The sequence below is a fragment of the Hyla sarda genome, chromosome 1, assembly GCF_029499605.1.
Source record: "Hyla sarda isolate aHylSar1 chromosome 1, aHylSar1.hap1, whole genome shotgun sequence".
In the NCBI taxonomy this organism is placed as follows: Eukaryota; Metazoa; Chordata; class Amphibia; order Anura; family Hylidae; genus Hyla; species Hyla sarda.
Window position 1 is genome coordinate 453,157,916 of NC_079189.1, and position 19,435 is coordinate 453,177,350.

At 43.1% G+C, this 19,435-nt stretch overlaps 1 protein-coding gene across 3 annotated transcripts in view; it reads left to right on the forward strand.

The window, feature by feature from the left end:
* Window positions 1-19,435, forward strand: part of LOC130283893 (transmembrane protein 132D-like) — a 1,207,099-nt gene that overhangs the window by 658,245 nt on the left and 529,419 nt on the right. The gene's annotated exons all lie outside the window — the stretch shown is intronic.

Below are 19,435 nucleotides of genomic sequence, written 5' to 3' on the forward strand. Positions count from 1 at the left end.
ATAGGGGTCAGAAGAGGACATTTTTAAACGTATACATTTTCCTGCATGTACGACAAAATCAAACCTATGCAAAGTAGGGTATCATTTTAACCGTGAGGACCTACAGAATAAAGAGAAGTTGTAATTTTTACCGTAAAATGAACTGCGTAGAAACGGAAGCCCCCAAAAGTTACAAAATGGCATTTTTTCTTCAGTTTTGTCGCACAATTATTTTTTTTTCAGTTTCGCTGTGGATTTTTGGGTAACATTACTAATGTCCCAGCAAAGTAGAATTGGTGGCGCAAACAATAAGCCATAATATGGATTTATAGGTGCAAAACTGAAAGCGTTATGATTTTTAGAAGGTGATGAGGAAAAAATGAAAATGCAAAAACGGAAAATACCATGCATCATTAACCCCTTAACGACGCAGGACGTATATTTACGTCCTGCGCCGGCTCCCGCGATATGATATCGCGTCGGTCCCGGCGCTAATCAACGTCCGGGACCCGCGGCTAATACCACACATCGCCGATCGCGGCGATGTGCGGTATTAACCCTTTAGAAGCGGCGGTCAAAGCTGACCGCCGCTTCTAAAGTGAAACTGAAAGTGACCCGGCTGCTCAGTTGGGCTGTTCGGGACCGCCGCGGTGAAATCGCGGCGTCCCGAACAGCTGATCGGACACCGGGAGGGCCCTTACCTGCCTCCTCGGTGTCCGATCGACGAATGACTGCTCCGTGCCTGAGATCCAGGCCGGAGCAGTCAAGCACCGATAATGCTGATCACAGGCGTGTTAATACACGCCAGTGATCAGCATAGGAGATCAGTGTGTGCAGTGTTATAGGTCCCTATGTGACCTATAACGCTGCAAAAAAATGTTAAAAAAAAGTGTTAATAAAGGTCATTTAACCCCTTCCCTAATAAAAGTTTGAATCACCCCCCTTTTCCCATAAAAAAAATAAAACAGTGTAAAAAATATATCATTAATTAAGCCGTACGGTCAATGGCGCACGCGCAAAAAAAATTCCAAAGTCCAAAAAAGCGTATTTTGGTCACTTTTTATACCATTAAAAAATGAATAAAAAGTGATCAAAAAGTCCGATCATAACAAAATTTATACCGATAAAAACTTCAGATCACGGCGCAAAAAATTAGTCCTCATACCGCCCCGTACGTGGAAAAGTAAAAAAGTTATAGGGGTCAGAAGATGACATTTTTAAATGTATACATTTTCCTGCATGTAGTTATGATTTTTTCCAGAAGTGCGACAAAATCAAACCTATATAAGTAGGGTATCATTTTAACCGTATGGACCTACAGAATAATGATAAGGTGTAATTTTTACCGAAATATGCACTGCGTAGAAACGGAAGCCCCCAAAAGTTACAAAATGGCGTTTTTTTTTCGATTTTGTCGCACAATGATTTTTTTTTTCGTTTCGCCGTGCATTTTTGGGTAAAATGACTAATGTCACTGCAAAGTAGAATTGGCGACACAAAAAATAAGCCATAATATGGATTTTTAGGTGAAAAATTGAAAGGGTTATGATTTTTAAAAGGTAAGGAGGAAAAAACGAAAGTGCAAAAATGGAAAAACCCTGAGTCCTTAAGGGGTTAAGGGGTTAAACTGATGTCATTTGAGGGTGAAGGGTGATAGATACAATGTTTGGAATCTATTAACACATCCATCAGCCATAGGATAATATGGAACCCATTTTATGAATGTACTTTTTTTTTTACTGGAATTCATCTATGAAAAAAGTGTAATCTCTTATTCTTTATGTTTATCAGCCACAATGAACCCCTGCCTAACTCATGGAATCATTTACTAACATAGTAACATAGTTCATAAGGCTGAAAAAGACCAGAGTCCATCAAGTTCAACCTATAACCCTAATGAGTCCCTACTGAGTTGATCCAGAGGAAGGCAAAAAAATAAACCTCATACTAGAGGTAAAAATTCCTTCTCGACTCCAATAGAATTGTTTAGCAAATATATGTGAAGCATTTCTTACGCACACACTATCTAAAGTGCACCTAGTCCAGCTGACATTACCTCAAATGGCCCTTTTATGTATATACCAGGCATTTATAAGCATATAAAGCAAATGTTCCAGTGTTTTTAAATTTCAAATTCACATTTCATTTCTTTCAAAGAGCTATGCTTTAAATCTGGGTTTTATAAATAACAGAAGATTTATTGTATCTTTTGTGCTGTTACCTTTTATATTATTTCGAACCACTTCTATGATATCAAAAAGCCAAGGGGGCCCATCTTCTTTCAAACATGAAATGAAGTTAAAAATCTCTTTAGATGATTGAAGGGGAGATTGGCAGGAATAGTAAGAATTAAAGGCAGAGATCTGTGAAAATAAAGAAATAAGCACATAACACAGGTTGAACGCTGTGGAGACCAAAAGAAATGTATTTATATGCATATTTAACACTGCTGAATGTGCTCATGGTGAAAAAGAGCTTTATTTTAAGTTTTGCTATGATGTCTAATGATTACTTCTAATTTCCCTGCTGAGAGTTGAGGATAAGCTATGTATATAAGACTTTTTTGAACTACAAGACACAATTGTTATTTAAGAAAAAAAAAATTGGTTAAAAAGTCAGACTGCCCTGAATGCTTCCCTAATGATTGGGCAAAGCATTTGCAAAGTGCCTATGCCTGATTATTAAATTCACATGGCTGACCGGTCTGCTCTAACTACTCGGTCTCCAAGCCACCAAAAAGCACTAAAAAGGGATTTGCTAGTGCTGTTGAAGACACCTAGTAGCCACAGGGGAAATCAGTCAAGATGCAGGGCACCCTTACTTTCTCCTTGCTATCCAGTGTCCCAGTGAAGGTGGGCCTCTAAAGTTTACAAGTGTACGGGTGGGGGGGGGGGGGGGGGGTGTTTGGCAGAAGAGCTGGGTCTTATCTTTGCCCTGTGCTCTGAGATGTATTAATCCTGTTGAAGCAATTAGTGTTCAAAGCAGATAACATGTAGCTCATCCTCCTTTCTGGATGCGTCAGGATATAAAGTATACAACACACTAGCTTTAGTAGCATAGTAGAGTTAAAAGAGCAGTGTAACTGACTTGCCTCAACTATCCTCAAAATAGCCGCTTTATTGCCTGCCTACTTGGCTTATGATTCCATACAGGAGAATAAAATCCTATTCACATCATGTTTAGTCATATGTTACATGGTATGTGTTTGACATTCAACACCAAAGTGCAGATCAGCTCACCCTTGGCAAGCCCCGCCGCAGCACAGACTTGAACGGACCACAGTTCCGGATGAAATATTCAACTTGAAAAGAAGAAAGTCCAGCGCAGCTTCTCTGACATAAAATCACATTTTATTTTCCATCACACAGACACATGAGGATGTACAGGTAAGTTACATGTTTCAACTATTATTCACAGTTTTAGTCATACAATGAATACACAGACATGGACCTCTTATTTCCACACCTATTTCCTTTGGTTTAACTCTTTCACCCAGACTATAATAAAAATACATCCAAAAACATATAAATTGTGAATTAAAAGCATAGTATAGAAACACCACAGCAATGCAGATGATCATAACATATCCTATGTATAAACATTTTTTTTCAACTATTCTCCATACAAAATGAATATTCACCGCATTGCTGTAGACACAGATCATAATCATCTGCCTGTTGTATCCTATAGTTCATTTATCTGACTATTACTATATTCTATCCTATGAGGTAAACTTCTACACAAATGTGAATTGTGGTATGTTTGCATATGGGCAAAAAGCATATACTGTGGTGTACTCACCGCAGGCTTACTGAATTTTAGGGATTGAACACAGCAACAAGTGATTAGACATGAATGGAGAGGGCATAGTGTGACATCACGAGGGGGTTAGGTGTTACGTCACATCCACAGCCGCCGGAACCCAGCTTTCTGAACATAATGTACAGAATGCTGGGTGACTCCACGGCGATTGCAGGGGGTCCCAGAGGCTGGACCCCCGCTATCAGACATCTTATCCTCTATCCTTTGGATAGGGGGATAAGATTTCTAGGGGTGGAGTACCCCTTTAACCCCTTAAGGACCAAGGACGTACCGTTACGTCGTTGGTCCTGCTCTCCTGATATAACGCGGGGTTACACGGTAACCCCGCATTATATCACGGCGGGCCCGGCATCATGGTGAAGCCGGGACCCGCCTCTAATAGCGTGCATCGCCGATCGCGGCGCCACACGCTATTAACCCTTTAGCCGCGCGCTCAGAGCTGAGCCGTGCGGTTAAAACCGAAAGCGAAAGTTGCCAGATAGCTCAGTGGGCTGTTCGGGATAGCCGCGGCGAAATCGCGGCATCCTGAACAGCTTACAGGACAGCGGGAGGGCCCCTACCTGCCTCCTCGCTGTCCGATCGCCGAATGACTGCTCAGTGCCTGAGATCCAGGCATGAGCAGTCATGCGGCAGAATCATCGATCACTGGTTTCCTATGAGAAACCAGTGATCAATGATGAAGATCAGTGTGTGCAGTGTTAAAGGTCCCTATGAGACCTATAACACTGCAAAGAAAAAAGTGAATAAAGATCATTTAACTCCTCCCCTATTAAAAGTTTGAATCACCCCCCCCCCTTTTGCAATAAAAAAAAAAAACCACAGTGTAAATAAAAATAAAAATAAACATATATGGTATCACCACGTGTGGAAATGTCCGAATTATAAAAATATATCATTAATTAAACCGCTCGGTCAATGGCGTGCGCGCAAAAAAATTCCAAAGTCCAAAATAGTGCATTTTTGGTCACTTTTTATATCATTTAAAAATGAATAAAAAGCTATCAATAAGTCCTATCAATGCAAAAATGGTACCGTTAAAAACTTCAGATCACGGCACAAAAAAATGAGCCCTCATACCGCCCCATAAACGGAAAAATAAAAAAGTTATAGGGGTCAGAAGATGACAATTTTAAACGTATTAATTTTCCTGCATGTAGTTATGATTTTTTCCAGAAGTTCGACAAAATCAAACCTATATAAGTAGGGGATCATTTTAATCGTATGGACCTACAGAATAAAGATAAGGTGTCATTTTTACCGAAAAATGTACTACGTAGAAACGGAAGCCCCCAAAAGTTACAAAACGGCGTTTTAAAAAAAAAAAATTTGTCGCACAATGATTTTTTTTTTTCCGTTTCACCGTAGATTTTTGGGCAAAATGACTAATGTCATTACAAAGTAGAATTGGTGGCGCAAAAAATAAGCCATCATATGGATTTTTAGGTGAAAAATTGAAAGAGTTATGATTTTTTAAAGGCAAGGAGCAAAAAACGAAAATGCAAAAACGGAAAAAACCCCGGTCCTTAACCCCTTAAGGACCGAGCCCTTTTTCACCTTAAGGACCGGAGCGTTTTTTGCAATTCTGACCACTGTCATTTTAAACATTTATAACTCTGGAATGCTTTTAGTTATCATTCTGATTCCGAGATTGTTTTTTCGTGACATATTCTACTTTAACTTAGTGGTAAAATTGTATGGTACCTTGCATCCTTTCTTTGTGAAAAATCACCAAATTTGATGAAAAAAATGAAAATTTTGCATTTTTCTAACTTTGAAGCTCTCTGCTTGTAAGGAAAATGGATATTCAAAATATATTTTTTTTGGGTTCACATATACAATATGTCTACTTTATGTTTGCATCATAAAATTTATGAGTTTTTACTTTTGGAAGACACCAGAGGGCTTCAAAGTTCAGCAGCAATTTAGAAATTTTTCACAAAATTTTCAAACTCGCTATTTTTCATGGACCAGTTCAGGTTTGAAGTGGATTTGAAGGGCCTTCATATTAGAAATACCCCATAAAAGACCCCATTATAAAAACTACACCCCCCAAAGTATTCAAAATGACATTCAGTAAGTGTATTAACCATTTAGGTGTTTCACAGGAATAGCAGAAAAGTGAAGGAGAAAATTCAAAATCTTCATTTTTTACACTCGCATGTTCTTGTAGACCCAATTTTTCAATATTTGCAAGGGGTAAAAAGGAGAAAATGTTTACTTGTATTTGAAACCCAATTTCTCTCGAGTAAGCACATACCTCATATGTCTATGTTAATTGTTCAGCGGGCGCAGTAGAGGGCTCAGAAGGGAAGGAGCGACAAATGGTTTTTGGGGGGCATGTCACCTTTAGGAAGCCCCTATGGTGCCAGGACAGCAAAAAAACACACATGGCATACCATTTTGGAAACTAGACCCCTCAGGGAACGTAATAAGGGGTAAAGTGAATCTTAATACCCCACAGGTGTTTCACGACTTTTGCATATGTAAAAAAAAGAAAAAAATTTTTACCTAAAAGGCTTGGTTTCCCAAAAGTTTTACATTTTTAAAAGTGTAATAGCAGAAAATACCCCCCCAACATTTGAAACCCAATTTCTCCCGATTCAGAAAACACCCCATATGGGGGTGAAAATTGCTCTGCTGGCGCACTACAGGTCTCAGAAGAGAAGGAGTCACATTTGGCTTTTTGAAAGCAAATTTTGCTCTGGGGGCATGCCGCATTTAGGAAGCCCCTATGGTGCCAGAACAGCAAAAAAAAAACACATGGCATACCATTTTGGAAACTAGACCCCTCGGGGAACGTAACAAGGGGTAATGTGAACCTTAATACCCTACAGGTGTTTCACGACTTTTGCATATGTAAAAAAAAAATTATTTTTTTTACCTAATATGCTTGGTTTCCCAAAATTTTTTCATTTTTAAAAAGGGTAATAGCAGAAAATACCCCCCAAAATTTGAAGCCCAATTTCTTCCGATACAGAAAACACCCCATATGGGGGTGAAAAGTGCTCTGCTGGCGCACTACAGGTCTCAGAAGAGAAGGAGTCACATTTGGCTTTTTGAAAGCAAATTTTGCTCTGGGGGCATGCCGCATTTAGGAAGCCCCTATGGTGCCAGAACAGCAAAAAAAAAAAAAACACATGGCATACCATTTTGGAAACTAGACCCCTCGAGGAACGTAACAAGGGGTAATGTGAACCTTAATACCCTACAGGTGTTTCACGACTTTTGCATATGTGAAATTTTTTTTTTTTTACCTAAAATGCTTGGTTTCCCAAAATTTTTCATTTTTTAAAAGGGTAATTGCAGAAAACACCCCCCAAAATTTGAAGCCCAATTTCTCCCGATTCAGAAAACACCCCATATGGGGGTGAAAAGTGCTCTGCTGGCGCACTACAGGTCTCAGAAGAGAAGGAGTCACATTTGGCTTTTTGAAAGCAAATTTTGCTCTGGGGCATGCCGCATTTAGGAAGCCCCTATGGTGCCAGGACAGCAAAAAAAAACACATGGCATACTATTTTGGAAACTAGACCCCTCGGGGAACGTAACAAGGGGTTAAGTGAACCTTTATACCCCACAGGTGTTTCATGACTTTTGTATATGTAAAAAAAAAAATATTTTTTACCTAAAATGCTTGTTTTCCCAAAAATTTTACATTTTTAAAAAGGGTAATAGCAGAAAATACCCCACAAAATTTGAAGCCCAATTTCTCCCGAGTACGGCAATACCCCATATGTGCCCCTAAACTGTTGCTTTGAAATACGACAGGGCTCCAAAGTGAGAGTGCCATGCGCATTTGAGGCCTAAATTAGGGATTGCATAGGGGTGGACATAGGGGTATTCTACGCCAGTGATTCCCAAACAGGGGGCCTCCAGCTGTTGTAAAACTCCCAGCATGCCTGGACAGTCAGTGGCTATCTGGCAATACTGGGAGTAGTTCTTTTGCAACAGCTGGAGGCTCCGTTCTGGAAACAGTGGCGTACCAGATGTTTTTCATTTTTATTGGGGAGGGGAGGGGGGCTGTGTAGGGGTATGTGTATATGTAGTGTTTTTTACTTTTTATTTTATTTTGTGTTAGTGTAGTGTAGTGTTTTTAGGGTACAGTCGCACGGGCGGGGGTTCACAGTAGTTTCTCGCTGGCAGCTTGAGCTGCAGCAGAAAATTTGCCGCAGCTCAAACTTGCAGCCGGATACTTACTGTAATCCTCCGCCCATGTGAGTGTACCCTGTACGTTCACATTGGGGGGGAGGGGGGGGAACATCCAGCTGTTGCAAAACTACAACTCCCAGCATGTACGGTCTATCAGTGCATGCTGGGAGTTGTAGTTTTGCAACAGCTGGAGACACACAGGTTGTGAAACACCAAGTTTGGTAACAAACTCAGTGTTTTGCAACCGGTGTGCCTTCAGCTGTGGCAAAAGCTACAACCCCCAGCATGTACGGACAGCGGAAGGGCATGCTGGGTCTTGTAGTTATGCAACAGCCGGAGGCATACTACATTGGCTGGGGATGCTGGGGATTGCAGTTATGCAACAGCTGGAGACACACTGGTTTACTACTTAACTCAGTGTGCCTTCAGCTGTTGCAAAACTACAACTCTCAGCAGTCACCGACAGCCAACGGGCATGCTGGGAGTTGTAGTTATGCAACCACCAGATGCACCACTACAACTCCCAGCATGCACTTTAGCTGATTGTGCAAGCTGGGAGTTGTAGTTACACAACAGCTGAAGGTACACTTTTCCATAGAAAGAATGTGCCTCCAGCTGTTGCAAAACTACAAGTCCCAGCATGCCCATAAGGGCATGCTGGGAGTTGTGGTGGTCTGCCTCCTGCTGTTGCATAACTACAGCTCCCAGCATGCCCTTGTTGCATGCTGGGAGCTGTTGCTAAGCAACAGCAGGAGGCTGTCACTCACCTCCAACAATCCACACTGCAGGACTGTCCCTCGCCGCCGCCGTCGCTCCTGGGGCCCCGATCCCAACAGGGACGCCGGGGATCGGGGTCCCCAGCACCCGGGGTCTTCTGCCCGCACCCGCTCACGTCCTCCGGAAGAGGGGCGGAGCGGGTTGCGGGAGTGACACCCGCAGCAGGCGCCCTGATTGGTCGGCCGGTAATCCGGCCGACGAATCAGGGCGATCGTGAGGTGGCACCAGTGCCACCTCACCCCTGCAGGCTCTGGCTGGAGACCCGATTGACCCAGAATCCGCTGAATTGTCCAGTGATCTGAGGCAATCGCCGACATGGGGGGACATAATGACCCCCCTGGGCGATATGCCGGGATGCCTGCTGAACGATTTCAGCAGGCATCCGGCTCCGGCTCCCCTCCGGCTAGCGGTGGGGGGCGGAAATGCTCAGGGCGTATCCATACGCCCTCGGTCCTTAAGGACTTGGAAACGGGGGCGTATGGATACGCCCTATGTCCTTAAGGGGTTAAGGGGTTAAGATCACTGACCCTTTTATGCCCTTAGACCACCAAATAAGATTTAATTACAGTGGGAATCAAAAGTTTGGATACCCCAGGTAAAAAAAATTGTATTAATGTGCATAAAGAAGAAAAGTAAAGATGGAAAAATCTCCAAAAGGCATCAAATTACAGACTAGACATTCTTATAATATGTCAACAAAAGATAGATTTTATTTCCATCATTTACACTTTCAAAATAACAGAAAACAAAAAATAGTGTCTCTAATAGACCTGCCAGTGTCATTGATTGTTCTCAATCATCATATGGGAAGACCAGGTGATGTCAATCTCAAAGGTTTTAAATGCCTGGACTCATCTGACCTTGCCCCAACAATCAGCACCATTCTAAGCAGTTGTCTAGAAATCTGAAACTGAAAATAGTTGACGCTCAAAAAGCGGGAGAAGGCTATAAGAAGATAGCAAAACGTTTTCAGATGTCAATATACTCTGTTTGGAATGTAATTAAGAAATGGGAGTCATCAGGAACAGTGGAAGTTAAAGCAAGATCTGGAAGACCAAGAAAAATATCCTTGCAGGATTGTGAAAAAAGAGAAAAACAATTCAAAACCCACATTTGACTGCACAATCCCTCCAGAAAGATCTGTCAGACACTGGAGTTGTGGTACACTATTCCACTATAAAGAGATACTTGTACAAATATGGTCTTCATGGAAGAGTCATCAGAAGAAAACCTCTTCTACCTCTTCTACATCCTCACCACAAAAATCAGCGTTTGAACTTTGCAAATGAACATATAGACAAGCCTGATGCATTTTGGAAACAAGTTATGTGGACCGATGAGGTTAAAATTGAACTTTTTGGCTGGAATGAGCAAAGTTACGTTTGGAGAAGAAGGGAAACAGAATTTTATGAAAAGAACCTCTGTCCAACTTTTAAGAATGTGGGTGAATCAATCCTGCTTTGGGGTAGTATTGCAGCCAGTGGCACAGGGAATATCTCATGAGTAGAAGGAAAAATGGATTCAATAAAATTTCAGCAAATTTTGGATGCTAACTTGATGCCATCTGTGAAAAAGCTGAAGTCAAAGAGAGGATGGCTTCTACAAATGGATAATGATCCTAAACACACCTCGAAATCCACGGGGGATTACATCAAGAGGCGTAAACTGAAGGTTTTGTCATTGCTTTCACAATCTCCTGATCCTCAACATTATTGAAAATCTATGGATAGACCTTAAAAGAGCAGTGCGTGACAGACAGCCTAGAAATATCAAAGAACTGGAAGACTTTTGTAAGGAATGGCAAAGATACCTCAAACATGAATTGAAAGACTTTTGAGTGACTACAAAAAATGTTTACAAGCTGTGATACTTGCCAAAGGGGGCAGTACAAGATATTAGCTCTGCAGGGTGCCCAAACTTTTGCAGACACCATTTTTTTTATTTAGTAGTAAATTAATATTCCACTGATAATGTGGTATTTTTAACTGACATTGATATGTATGAATAATGTGCCACCCCTATTAGTAGCATACTCTCTGGTTTAGAGACCTATATAACTATGAATAGATGAGCCTGAATATTAGGCTATACGGCTTGGGGACTTGTAAATTGTGATTATATGAGCTTGAATATTAGGTTATATGGTTTCTATATTGTATGTGGTACATACACTGTCTTATATAATAATACATTTTATGACTCAGTGATTTATAAATTATGATCAGATAAACCTTAATACTGGGTTATATGGCTTACATGCAGTATGCACTAAATACAAAGTAGAGTGTCATCACAAAGTATATTTTAACAGGAGGAAATATATAATCAGAAATAATTATATAACCAGTCCTCAAAAAGTAGTGAAAAAGGGAAAGAAAAGGAAAAAATAAATACAAAGAGAAAAGCACAAAGGATAATAGTGATAGTGGTTTAGAATTGAAAATGTACAGTAATATGTGAGTAAAAAATAAAAAAATGAAAATAAAGGTGAGTATGAAGGTTCACAATATCAAAAAAGAGTGGATAAGTGCAAAGTAATAATCAGAAAAATGAAAATATTAATAGTTATTAAACATCAAAAAATAACAAAAAATATGTGAATAATAAGAATGCCTGCAAAAGATGATAATTTTAAACAATCATATGCATTTATTAAAAATAATGATTAATGCCTGGGCAGGGCCCTTGCTCAGGCATGCGATCTAAATATTCAAATATAATAATTTAAGAAGTGCCAACTATCTCAAAACATAAAAATTTGAAAATTAAAAATAGTCCTTTATAGCCGAAAAAATCTTATAAGATTGTGTGAATAGCAACAGTATTGAATATAATATCCAGCGATCGGAGAGTCTGTGTACTCCAGTGATACTCCAATGTGAAACACAGTCACCTTAAACTGTAGTAAATGTTTCAATATTTCATTCAGAAGATATAATGTATTTGATCACTGTTATCCACTTGTGTCCCACAACAGGTGTTTGTGGAATAGCAGTATTAATAGCAAGATATAGTTACGGTTGCTTATATGAAATCAGGCACAGTACCTTATGGTTTTATTCACCGTGATGATCGGCAGCTGGATGTCTCCAGAGTTGCAGGCTCCGGGGACTGTGGGAGCCCAGTGCCCGCACGGACCGAATCAATCACCACCCTGGTATGGGTAGGGAGGTACTTTTCGTGCCGTGGTTGGGAAGATGTGATGCTCCCGATTGCGTTGATGTAGAGCGCTGGGTTATATATCGTAGCCAAGCAGGAGTATTGTGCTTTGCACAGCTCAGTGACCGGTCTGTAGAGAAATCGTCAGCGGCTGCCCGGCGTCCTCGTGGCGTGTGAATAGCGCGCTAATTCACAGTGGTCCACTAGTCCAGGTCCTACAGCGCTGTCGAGGCAGTATCGGCTGATACAGGTATAAAACAGGATTGAGATAGATATGGCTGATAGATATGGGACTTGTAAATTGTGATTATATGAGCTTGAATATTAGGTTATATGGTTTCTATATTGTATGTGGTGCATACACTGTCTTATATAATAATACATTTTATGACTCAGTGATTTATAAATTATGATCAGATAAACCTTAATACTGGGCTATATGGCTTACATGCAGTATGCACTAAATACAAAGTAGAGTGTCATCACAAAGTATATTTTAACAGGGGGGCTCTAACACAGGTATAGAACACTTGTTGCACACATATTTGTTTGCTGAAATATTGAAGGTTCATAATAATATAGGGATCTCCTCACCTTGAAGATAGATAGAGGAGAGGAAAAGAAGGGAACGGGGGAAAAGAAAAAAGGGGAGGGAGAAAAGGGAAAAAGAGAGGCGGAGGGAGGGAGGGAGGGAGGGAAGGATGAAAAAGAGAAAAAACAGGTTCTAGGTATTCGGTGCTAGAGGTGGAGTAAATAGAGGATAGACAACTAGAAGTGACCCCTCGTTCTCAACTGCTGGAAGAAATTCTGGCAGGGGTAAAAAAATCTAACCAGTCATTAGAGGATTTAAATAAGAAATTGGGGGGCTCTCTGCCAAAATTTCTCTGATACGGCATGATATGGTCAAAATGAGAAGAAAGGTTAATGAGCTAGAAGTAAATTTACCTAAAATGGAAAAAAGGGTTAGGAGGGGGAAGTAAGCTCCCTGAAGAAGGATAATGTCATCATGAAGGAAAAATTTACAGACCTAGAGGATAGGTTCAGGAGATGCAACATTCGAATAGTAAGGCTCCTGGAGGGGGCAGAAGGAGGAGATATGATTTAGAATTTTTGTACAGGATGGTTGAATGAAATTACAGGAGTGGAAAATCTTACATAGTGGTTTGGAATAGATTGAGCTCACAGGGTACCACGTAATTCCCCTTACAGGGGAACCCCTCAGAACCATTCTCATAAAGGTCCTTACATCTCAGGATAGAGACATAATCTTGAAAAAAGGCAAGGGAGATGGGAAATCCCACATGTAATGGGAACATGGTATTCATGTATCTGGACTTCTCATGGGAGACACAAAAGAGAAGGGCATCATTCAGGGAAGTAAAGAGGAGACTTAAAAATGCGGGAGTATGCTTCTCTCTCCTGTTCCCACTAGATTAAGAATAGAGCATAAGGGCAAAACATTGTTTTTGGAGAACTCACAGGAGGTTAACGATTGGATGGAGAGAGCGGGAGTCTAGAATTTTAAACAGCTGTGGAAATTCGTCTTTTTTGGATGTGGGTCTTTGAATATATATATATATATATATATATATATATATATATGTATATAGATGTGTTTTGTATCCCCGGAGTAAGGGGTGGGATGGAGCACATGGGTGTTGATCACTAGGTTAGAGACACACGGTTGGTTCTTAGCGTGTGTTATAACATGGGAGGGGGGGGTAAGGTTTGAGCCTGGATGGAGAAGGGGTTTCCTTTTTTTTTTTTTTTTTAAAGTAGTATGAAGTATGAGTATTAAACAGTTTATATGGAATGTGAGAGTGATGGCAGATAAAATTAAGAAATGCACCATCTTTGACACCATAAAGAGGCAATTGCCATCAATAATTTGCTTCGTGGAGACCCATAAGGCAAGGGAAGAGGAAATCCCGAAAAGGGGTTGGGCTGAAAATGAATACCATTCTAAATTTACCACATATTCCTCGGGGGTTTTGGTTTATGTACATAGGAAGATCTCGTTTGAGGTTAAAAATGAAAAAGTAGATAATTATGGGAGATATGTTTTTTGGATGGAATGTGGGAAACCAGAGCTCCCCCATTTAAATTAGATGTGTTGGTTGAACTGTCATTGTATTGTGAAAATGAAGAATTGAACTTTAGTAAGAGTTATCTTGTTAGAACTAGAAAAGGGAGGCCTAGAGCAGTAGGGACTTTTTTCCGAACTTAAAAAAGCCCAGGAGGAATGTGGCAAATAAAAAAAAAAAAAAGCACAAAATAAGGTTCAAATTCGGAGACAAACTAACAATTTTGAAAAAGGAAAACCAAATAAGATGGTAGCCAACTTGCTTAAGAATCAAAGGGAGAATGACAGTATTACTGCTCTATGAAGGGAAAACTGGACATTAACTACAGATAAATGGGAAATTGAACAAATGATAATTTCATTTTGCTCAGACTTGTATACACAGGATAATATTGATGTAAAAGAGGTAAAAGGATTTCTGAATGATATCAATATCCCCTGTTTACCAGAGGAAATGAGTGCGGCCATGGAGGAGCCAATCTCCCCTAAAGAATTGCAGGAAGCTTTGTTGGCTACTACAGGAAATACCTCACCCGGGTCAGATGGCCTTCCCTTTCAGATATATGGGAGGTTTTCAGCTTTTCTATTACCCAAGTTTCTAGTGACTTTAAATGAATCCTGGAAGGTGGGGACCTTGCTGAAGTCTATGTGTGAGGCCAACATTATACTGATTAAGAAACAGGAGAAAGATCCGTTAGAATTAGGTTTATATCACCTGATATCTGTTACGCCGAGCGCTCCGGGTCCCCGCTCCTCCCCGGAGCGCTCGCTACACTCTCCTCACTGCAGCGCTCCGGTCAGATCCACTGACCCGGGGCGCTGCGATACCGCCTCCAGCCGGGATGCGATTCGCGATGCGGGTGGCGCCCGCTCGCGATGCGCACCCCGGCTCCCGTACCTGACTCGCTCTCCGTCGGTCCTGTCCCGGCGCGCGCGGCCCCGCTCCCTAGGGCGCGCGCGCGCCGGGTCTCTGCGATTTAAAGGGCCACTGCGCCGCTGATTGGCGCAAGTGGTTCTAATTAGTGTGTTCATCTGTGCACTCCCTATGTATACCTCACGTCCCCTGCACTCCCTCGCCGGATCTTGTTGCCATTGTGCCAGTGAAAGCGTTTCCTTGTGTGTTCCTAGCCTGTGTTCCAGACCTCCTGCCGTTGCCCCTGACTACGATCCTTGCTGCCTGCCCCGACCTTCTGCTACGTCCGACCTTGCTTCTGTCTACTCCCTTGTACCGCGCCTATCTTCAGCAGTCAGAGAGGTTGAGCCGTTGCTAGTGGATACGACCTGGTCACTACCGCCGCAGCAAGACCATCCCGCTTTGCGGCGGGCTCTGGTGAAAACCAGTAGTGACTTAGAACCGATCCACTAGCACGGTCCACGCCAATCCCTCTCTGGCACAGAGGATCCACTACCTGCCAGCCGGCATCGTGACAGTAGATCCGGCCATGGATCCCGCTGAAGTTCCTCTGCCAGTTGTCGCTGACCTCACCACGGTGGTCGCCCAGCAGTCACAACAGATAGCGCAACAAGGTCAACAGCTGTCTCAACTGACCGTGATGCTACAGCAGCTACTACCACAGCTTCAGCAATCATCTCCTCCGCCAGCTCCTGCACCTCCTCCGCAGCGAGTGGCCGCTTCTGGTCTACGACTATCCTTGCCGGATAAATTTGATGGGGACTTTAAGTTTTGCCGTGGCTTTCTTTCCCAATGTTCCCTGCACTTGGAGATGATGTCGGACCAGTTTCCTACTGAAAGGTCTAAGGTGGCTTTCGTACTCAGCCTTCTGTCTGGAAAAGCCCTGTCATGGGCCACACCGCTCTGGGACCGCAATGACCCCGTCACTGCCTCTATACACTCCTTCTTCTCGGAAATTCGAAGTGTCTTTGAGGAACCTGCCCGAGCCTCTTCTGCTGAGACTGCCCTGTTGAACCTGGTCCAGGGTAATTCTTCCGTTGGCGAGTACGCCGTACAATTCCGTACTCTTGCTTCAGAATTATCCTGGAATAATGAGGCCCTCTGCGCGACCTTTAAAAAAGGCCTATCCAGCAACATTAAAGATGTTCTGGCCGCACGAGAAATTCCTGCTAACCTACATGAACTCATTCATCTAGCCACTCGCATTGACATGCGTTTTTCCGAAAGGCGTCAGGAGCTCCGCCAGGATATGGACTTTGTTCGCACGAGGCGTTTTTTCTCCCCGGCTCCTCTCTCCTCTGGTCCCCTGCAATCCGTTCCTGTGCCTCCCGCCGTGGAGGCTATGCAGGTCGACCGGTCTCGCCTGACACCTCAAGAGAGGACACGACGCCGCATGGAGAATCTCTGCCTGTACTGTGCCAGTACCGAACACTTCCTGAAGGATTGTCCTATCCGTCCTCCCCGCCTGGAAAGACGTACGCTGACTCCGCACAAAGGTGAGACAGTCCTTGATGTCTACTCTGCTTCTCCACGTCTTACTGTGCCTGTGCGGATATCTGCCTCTGCCTTCTCCTTCTCTACTATGGCCTTCTTGGATTCCGGATCTGCAGGAAATTTTATTTTGGCCTCTCTCGTCAACAAGTTCAACATCCCGGTGACCAGTCTCGCCAGACCCCTCTACATCAATTGTGTAAACAATGAAAGATTGGACTGTACCATACGTTTCCGCACGGAGCCCCTTCTAATGTGCATCGGACCTCATCACGAGAAGATTGAATTTTTGGTCCTCCCCAATTGCACTTCCGAAATTCTCCTTGGACTACCCTGGCTTCAACTTCATTCCCCAACCCTGGATTGGTCCACTGGGGAGATCAAGAGTTGGGGGCCCTCTTGTTTCAAGGACTGCCTAAAACCGGTTCCCAGTACCCCTTGCCGTGACTCTGTGGTTCCTCCTGTAACCGGTCTCCCTAAGGCCTATATGGACTTTGCGGATGTTTTTTGCAAAAAACAAGCTGAGACTCTACCTCCTCACAGGCCTTATGATTGTCCTATTGACCTCCTCCCGGGCACTACTCCACCCCGGGGCAGAATTTATCCTCTGTCCGCCCCAGAGACTCTTGCCATGTCTGAATACATCCAGGAAAATTTAAAAAGGGGCTTTATCCGTAAATCCTCCTCTCCTGCCGGAGCCGGATTTTTCTTTGTGTCCAAAAAAGATGGCTCTCTACGTCCTTGCATTGACTACCGCGGTCTTAATAAAATCACGGTAAAGAACCGCTACCCCCTACCCCTCATCTCTGAACTCTTTGATCGCCTCCAAGGTGCCCACATCTTTACCAAACTGGACTTAAGAGGTGCTTATAATCTCATCCGCATCAGAGAGGGGGATGAATGGAAAACGGCATTTAACACTAGAGATGGACACTTTGAGTATCTGGTCATGCCCTTTGGCCTGTGCAACGCCCCTGCCGTCTTCCAAGACTTTGTTAATGAAATTTTTCGTGATCTCTTATACTCCTGTGTTGTTGTATATCTGGACGATATCCTGATTTTTTCTGCCAATCTAGAAGAACACCGCCAGCATGTCCGTATGGTTCTTCAGAGACTTCGTGACAATCAACTTTATGCCAAGATAGAGAAATGTCTGTTTGAATGCCAATCTCTTCCTTTCCTAGGATACTTGGTCTCTGGCCAGGGACTACAAATGGATCCAGACAAACTCTCTGCCGTCTTAGATTGGCCACGCCCCTCCGGACTCCGTGCTATCCAACGTTTTTTGGGGTTCGCCAATTATTACAGGCAATTTATTCCACATTTTTCTACCGTTGTGGCTCCTATCGTGGCTTTAACCAAAAAAAATGCCGATCCCAAGTCTTGGCCTCCTCAAGCGGAAGACGCCTTTAAACGGCTCAAGTCTGCCTTTTCTTCGGCTCCCGTGCTCTCCAGACCTGACCCATCTAAACCCTTCCTATTGGAGGTTGATGCCTCCTCTGTAGGAGCTGGAGCGGTCCTTCTACAAAAAAATTCTTCCGGGCATGCTGTTACTTGTGGTTTTTTTTCTAGGACCTTCTCTCCGGCGGAGAGGAACTACTCCATCGGGGATCGAGAGCTTCTAGCCATTAAATTAGCACTTGAGGAATGGAGGCATCTGCTGGAGGGATCAAGATTTCCAGTTATTATTTACACCGATCACAAGAACCTCTCCTACCTCCAGTCTGCCCAACGGCTGAATCCTCGCCAGGCCAGGTGGTCTCTGTTCTTTGCCCGATTTAATTTTGAAATTCACTTTCGGCCTGCCGATAAGAACATTAGGGCCGATGCTCTCTCTCGTTCCTCGGATGCTTCGGAAGTTGAACTCTCTCCGCAACACATCATTCCTCCTGACTGCCTGATTTCCACTTCTCCAGCCTCCATCAGGCAAACTCCTCCAGGAAAGACCTTCGTCTCTCCACGCCAACGCCTCGGAATCCTCAAATGGGGTCACTCCTCCCATCTCGCAGGTCATGCAGGCATCAAGAAATCTGTGCAACTCATCTCTCGCTTCTATTGGTGGCCGACTCTGGAGACGGATGTCGTGGACTTTGTGCGAGCCTGCACTGTCTGTGCCCGGGATAAGACTCCTCGCCAGAAGCCCGCTGGTTTTCTTCATCCTCTGCCTGTCCCCGAACAGCCTTGGTCTCTGATTGGTATGGATTTTATTACTGACTTACCCCCATCCCGTGGCAACACTGTTATTTGGGTGGTCGTTGATCGATTCTCCAAAATGGCACATTTCATCCCTCTTCCTGGTCTTCCTTCAGCGCCTCAGTTGGCTAAACAATTTTTTGTACACATTTTTCGTCTTCACGGGTTGCCCACACAGATCGTCTCGGATAGAGGCGTCCAATTCGTGTCAAAATTCTGGAGGGCTCTCTGTAAACAACTCAAGATTAAATTAAACTTTTCTTCTGCATATCATCCTCAATCCAATGGACAAGTAGAAAGAATTAACCAGGTCTTGGGTGATTATTTACGACATTTTGTTTCCTCCCGCCAGGATGATTGGGCAGATCTTCTACCATGGGCCGAATTCTCGTATAACTTCAGAGTCTCTGAATCTTCCTCCAAATCCCCATTTTTCGTGGTGTACGGCCGTCACCCTCTTCCCCCCCTCCCTACCCCCTTGCCCTCTGGTCTGCCCGCTGTGGATGAAATTTCTCGTGATCTTTCCACCATATGGAGAGAGACCCAAAATTCTCTCTTACAGGCTTCTTCACGCATGAAGAAGTTTGCGGATAAGAAAAGAAGAGCTCCTCCCATTTTTTCTCCTGGAGACAAGGTATGGCTCTCCGCTAAATATGTCCGCTTCCGTGTCCCTAGCTACAAGTTGGGACCACGCTATCTTGGTCCTTTCAAAATTTTGTGCCAGATTAATCCTGTCTCTTACAAACTTCTTCTTCCTCCTTCTCTTCGTATTCCTAATGCCTTTCACGTTTCTCTTCTTAAACCACTTATCATCAACCGTTTCTCTCCCAAACTTGTTTCCCCCACTCCTGTTTCCGGCTCCTCGGACATCT